The sequence below is a fragment of the Primulina huaijiensis genome, chromosome 11 (genome assembly GCF_012295235.1).
Source record: "Primulina huaijiensis isolate GDHJ02 chromosome 11, ASM1229523v2, whole genome shotgun sequence".
Lineage (NCBI taxonomy): Eukaryota > Viridiplantae > Streptophyta > Magnoliopsida > Lamiales > Gesneriaceae > Primulina > Primulina huaijiensis.
Window position 1 is genome coordinate 2,049,180 of NC_133316.1, and position 6,572 is coordinate 2,055,751.

Here is a 6,572-nt window from a genome sequence, read left to right on the forward strand (position 1 = left end):
ATAATAATAATAATAATAATAATAATAATAATAATAATAAAAAAGTGATAATGAATCAAATTTATTAATATATTCTTTATAATTATTTTTCTCATGCTTTACGTAATAATTTAAATATTACCTATGCATACATGCATATAATGTCACTTTTGGTCCAAAGACAAAGTCATATATGCATATAATTTAAAAACCAAGGCGCATAGTTTTTTAATTAAAATCTTTAAATATAAAATATAAATGAATTAAATAAATAACAATCAATTAAAAATTTATAAAAAAAATTTAATTCGTTAAATATCATTTCATAAAATATATAATCTAAATAAAACATAAACAAAATTATTAATCTAATTATAATTCCTTTTCTAGTCGGTTCTATTTTGACATTTATAATTTAAAACCAAACCATATAAACTTCGGTTATGACATTTATATCTGAATTTAAAAATTCAGTTTTCGATTCGGTTGTGTTTTTTGTTTCTTCGATTTGGATTTACGGTTTCTTCGGCAACAAAGGTTTGAACACCCTTACAAGGAAAACTTGTAGTCGCTATCATTCGATTTGCAATAGGTCAACTCTCATATTAACACAATAGCCTGCTAACCACGTTAGTTAGATATACCACACTGGACAAGCCTATGTGACAAGCTCGTGCGAGAAGGTATTGGTAAGGGAATCGAACTCTTGACCATTTATTAAACGTCTACCTACTATACCAACTCAGATACCCCTTAGGTATTATCGTTTTATTCATAATATGATGAACTGCATTAGTAATTTTAAATTAAAGATTGCAATTTTAATTTCTAGTTATGGATATATTTAGATTTTATACTTTAAATATTATATTCTTGTATATAAGAATTACACATAATATTTAAAGTCAAATAATAATAATATGAAGATTTTCGATATTTATCAAACATCTATAATATAACATAGATAAATAATAATAATATTGAAATGCTTATTAAACAAACGAACTCGTATATTTTCGGGCACATATCCCAACAAGTACATCGTTCTTGTTTTCACACTTAGAGCTAATAAGATAAACACTAAATCACACTTTTGGAATTGTGCATGTTAATGACACCACAACACTAAATACCACAACAAATTCTGCGGGAGCGTTTTTTTCAAATTGTGCATATTCATGACATCACAGCTGCAACACTCAAAGAAAAAAAATATGTGATGTCCTCACTAGATTTAATCTAGAAATTCATAATATGTGAGGTCAATGGTATGATGATGCTAGTAACATGAATGGTGCTTTTAATGGATTGCAAGCTTTATTTCTTAAAGATTGCCCCTATGCATATTATGTACATTGTTTTGCCCATCGATTCCAACTAGCATTAGTTGCAGCAGTTGAATAAGAGATCTCTATATATATGGCTTTTCTTTTCAAATATGACGACTATTGTGAATCTTGTTACATCTTATTCCAAGCGCAATGCTGAGTTACAATCTTATCAAGTTAATGAAATTGCACATTCTGTTGTTACTGGTGAACACGAGACTGGGCGAGGAGCTAATCAGATTGGTACTTTGCATCGAGCAGGTACTACTCGTTGGAGCTCCCATTTTGATTCTATTTGCAGCTTGATAGATATGTATGATGCAACTATTAATGTGCTCGAGAACATTATCATTGATGACACCTCTACTTCGATGCGCGGGGAAGTTGGTGGTTCATTAATAGTGATGAAGTCTTTTGATTTCATTTTTCTTTTGCATTTGATACATAAAATTATGGGGATCACAAATTTGCTTTGTCGTGCCTTGCAACAAAAATCTCTTGATGTCATAAGTGCAATGGATTTGGTCGCTACGACTAAAGAACTTTTCCTGAGATTGAGAAATGATAGTTTTGATATTCTTTTTTCGTATGTAAAATCATTTTGCACAAGATTGGATGTCGATATATCGGATATGAATTCTCATTATAAGCATGCTACTCGTTCATGCAAGAAAAAGGATACCATCACAGTTGAACATTACTTTCATTATGATATATTTAATGTTGCAATAGATTTTCAGTTGGAAGAGTTAAAATCTAGATTCAGTGATGAGACAGTTGATCTTCTAATTCTCAGCTCTGCTTTAGATCCAAAAGATAATTTTAAATGGTTCAACGTTGACAAGATTTGTACTCTGGCTGAGAAGTATTATCCCGAGGACTTCATTGAACAGGAAATGCATCATTTGAGGTGTCAGCTACAACATTTTGAGCTCGATGTAGTTTGTCATGAAGATTTCCAGAAAATGTCCAATATCTCAGAATTGTGCCTAGGGTTATTTGAAACAAAAAAGTTGCAACATTATAATTTGATTGACAAGTTGATCCGTCTGGTTTTAAATTTTCCTGTTTCCACGGCAACTACGGAGCGTGCATTTTCGGCAATGAAGCATGTTAAAACAGTTCTTCGTAGTAAAATGGGAGATTGTTTTCTGACATATTCTATGATTATCTATATTGAGAGAGAGTTTGCTTCAAATATAGACTTAGATTCTATAATTGATGAATATTATACTTTGAAGAATCGTAGATCACAGCTTCAATAGTAAGATTATGTCTATACATATTATCTTTATATATTTTAGTTTAAAAATATTTAATTTAATCATCTAACATTAAATGAATGGTTTTAGAAATATTCATTTTATTTGATCTTCATTAATTTTTCTTGGAGGATGATGGAGATATGATATTACATCGTCAATGTTTTGTCGGTTTCTGAATCTTACGAGTTCAATAACCAAAGTATTGAAGATCTTGTTAATGGGAAACTTTTTGAGACTACGATGAACATGTATCATAGTTATGATTTTAATTGTTATGGATTATTTTGTTTTTTGTTAAAAAAATTTAGTTCGAGTAGATTTCAAATCCTGGCTCTGCCACTGATAATGAAAAGAGTGAAATTGACCTAGTGGTGGTGGAGAGGAAAGAAACAGAAAGAATATGCGAAAAGTGATTTGAGTTAATCTCTTTATTCTATGGCAAAACGAAGACAAATATCTGAAGCTCATTTTACTGTGATTAATTCTTCTATGAGTTTGGGCTGGGCATGACAAAATAAAATCTGTATTTGAAGTAGAGTTTTAATTATGAAAAACTATTTGGGATGATTTGTACGTAGTGATTAACAAGGATTATTGTTGGAAATTTGAATTAAAATTATGGTTCACGAATGTAAGAGTGTCTTTTGGTTCTCTATATTTTTGAGCTAATTGTGTATCATAATTCTGAAAGTGTCTTTTGATTTTTCATATTTTTGAATTAATCGCAATATAGTTGAGTCAATTAATGACGTTGTATGACTTTTGTTGTATTCAGGTGGAGGACATGCTGATGGTGCTGAGGTATTTGATTCAATAGTCATCTCTTGAAACACAAAAAAAAAAATCAAATATTTGTGAAACAAGAAATGTGTTTTAAGATTGTTAGTCAAAATGCTAAAATCTGAAGTACGAAAAACAACAGTTATAGAGCAATAAACAAAAACAGTATCTTATAGATACAGACAGAGCACTAAAAAAAATAAGTGTGCAATTGGAAATATAAATATTGAGTAGATAAAATAACAGGAAACCAGCAAATAAAATCAAGTCATGTACAAAGTATTTTTTTTTTTTTAAAAAAAAAAACAAATTTGTCCCCTTCGACGATGCTTTGAAGACAAGGACGTACAACTGTTTCCTAGGATACAATGACAAAACCATACAACAACTTATTACGAAATAACTACACCAGCGAACTGGAAACGTAACTTCATTTTATCATCAAAACTTAACGGATGTCAAATGAAAAGCTAGCAATATGGNAGTCATGTAAGATTAATTAACTCAAGAATATAAAGAGCAAAAAGTCTCCAATTAACTTACGAATGTGAAGAGCCAATAGACATTTCTACAATCATGAATAACAGCCAACTAAAAAATATGAAGAGTCAAAATATACTCGTATATTTATGAACCATAATTTTAAATAAAACTTAAAATTTAATTCAAATTTCCAACAATTATGCCCGTCATGTGAATCTTCGTCACTTTTTGCGCACACACATGTATATATGTTGCGCAACGGTTTTGTGGATAGTTGTTGAAATAAGCCGTCATTATTTCTTTTTGTATTCATTTCTCCATCTCCTTTCCTTGTGTATTTTAACCATACGTAAATCTGTAGTATTTTGCCGTCTATTGTTAAATTTACTATTTTACAAAACCATATACACAACATGTAATCTCAATCTTGTACAAGATATGTCAAGATGGGTTTTTCAAAGGAGCAAAGAGAGTCATATCTTTTGATTTTGAGTCATTTTGTAACCTTGAATGATTGAAACCAGCAGATAACACCGAAGAACAACCATCCCTTGTAACGATTAATATTGGCTCGAATATGTAATAAATGATCGACACCAATTACAATTTAGGATTTATTATATTTCAACGTCCATTTATTGTTTGCTCAATTCATCAATCAATGCACTTAAATCATTGTGAGAAGATCCACCTTCTCCAACAACCTTTCTTGCCATTTCCTTCCACTTCTTAGCTCTGCATCTGATTTCCTCCGCCTCTTCACCTACCATTACTCGCCGCACCGCCGTGGACACCGCCGCATTCGCCACCCCTTCGCTGCCGACTGTCCTCCATATTTTATTCCCAACAGAAACACCGGTCTTCAAAACATCAGTCACCAATTTTTCGTTAAAAAACTGTTCTGCAGACAAGGGCCGTCACCATAGGGACCCCGGCGCATATGCCTTCCAAAGTCGAATTCCATCCACAGTGCGTCACGAAAGTCCCTATTGCCGGATGATTTAGAATCTTCAACTGCGGCGCCCATCCTCTAATGATCAACCCTTTGTCTTTCGTTCGTTCCTCGAATCCTTCGGGCATCCAGTCTTCGATTTCATCTTCTTCGTTTTCACATTTTCTAAGTACCCATACGAAATATTGGCCCGATGCTTCGAGCCCGATTCCGATTTCGTGTAACTGAGCATGAGTAAAGCTTGTTCGGCTTCCGAAACAGGCGTAAACAACCGAATCAGGCTCCTTTGAGTCCAGCCATGACTTCCATTTATCTGCATCAACGGCAGATTTCTTCCCCCTGTGTGCTCTTCCTTCATTATTTCCACTGTTGCATAAAAATAAAGGGCCTGTGTTCCACGATCTTCTGCCCAAAACCGTCCTGTAATGATCAGAGTAATCAGGTTCCAGCTCATAAAAACTGTTTACCAAAACACCGTAGCTTCTCCAATCCGATTCTCTCGCTTGCTTTAGAATCCTGGCAAAGTCACTCTCATGTTCTTCGAACTCTTCTGAACATATTTGTGTCCTAAGAAACTCGAGCCGGTGAGGAAGATCAGGCACGAAAAAGGGTTCCGAATCCGAGGAAACATTCTTCAAAGGCTTGTGCCGCTGCATTTGCTCTGCCACACAGAGCGCTAAACAGCTTGTTCCATGGAAAACCAATCTCGGGATATCGAATTTCGCCGCAGAATCGACAGTCCAAGGCAAGAACATGTCTGAAACAATAAAATCTGGCTTGAATTTTTGGACCAGCTCCTCAAATGGTTCTTGCATCATAGCTATGGCTTTACCAAACTGTGAAACTAATTCATCCGTGTTTGCTAGCTCGAGGCTAACGACATGATCGGGTAATCCGGATTCTGGACTTGGGAATTTGATGATTTTTAAACCTATATCGATCCCTGATTCTTGGGTTTCTTTGATGGGTTCTGCAAAGAAAGGAGTGGTGATTATGGTGGCTTTCACACCTCTTGAAATGAATAATTTGGCCATTTCTAGTGAGGGAATCATGTGACCTTGAGCCAACAAGGGAAAGAAGAAAGCATGCAGCTGACCACCCATAATTACGAAAATTTGAAAGAAAATTGAAGGTTTCGAGAATTAGAAAGCAAATATGTTAGCACTCATCAGGTTTTCTATTATCGGATGGAACTGCAAGAGAAGATTGTTCTCCATGACTTTATTTTTTATTGACATATGTTTAAACCTACACTCATAAAATTAGCTAGCATGTATTTGAGTTGGATTACAATAATTTGAAATAATTTGAATTAAGAGTAAGTCTCTTGTGAGACGGTTTCACGAATTTTTATATGTAAGACGGGTCAACCCTACCGATATTCACAATAAAAAATAATACTCTTAGCATAAAAAGTAATACTTTTTCATGGATGACCCAAATAAGAGATCTGTCTCTCAAAATACGACACATAAGATCGTCTCACACAAGTTTTTGCCTTGAATTTTATGCGTTAAAGGACGAGAGAAATTGATATTTTACATATAGTCATAATTAAATAACTGCTTATGTCATACAAATTTGTTGAAAATAATAAATGGATCAGTTACGCCACGTCATCATATTTTTCTTTCACCCTTTATGGGATCCAAGAATTCAAAGTGATATTTGGGTGAATAAACATTGTCAAATTTCATTTTTTTTTTAAAAATATTTGACCAACCTTATTTAAGTATTCAGGAAACACAAATACTAAGACTATTATCAGTTATCACCCACCTGAGT

At 33.3% G+C, this 6,572-nt stretch overlaps 1 long non-coding RNA gene and 1 pseudogene across 1 annotated transcript; one reads left to right on the top strand and one right to left on the bottom strand.

Annotated features, from left to right (window-relative positions):
* The window catches only part of LOC140988781 (scopoletin glucosyltransferase-like), a 21,357-nt pseudogene extending 15,359 nt beyond the window's left edge, over positions 1–5,998 (bottom strand).
* LOC140988782 (uncharacterized) lies at positions 1,468–2,861 on the top strand. The gene is made up of 2 exons (XR_012177357.1): positions 1,468–1,568; positions 2,701–2,861. It is a non-coding gene; the product is annotated as an uncharacterized lncRNA (long non-coding RNA).
* Positions 5,999–6,572: the final 574 nt, after the last annotated feature.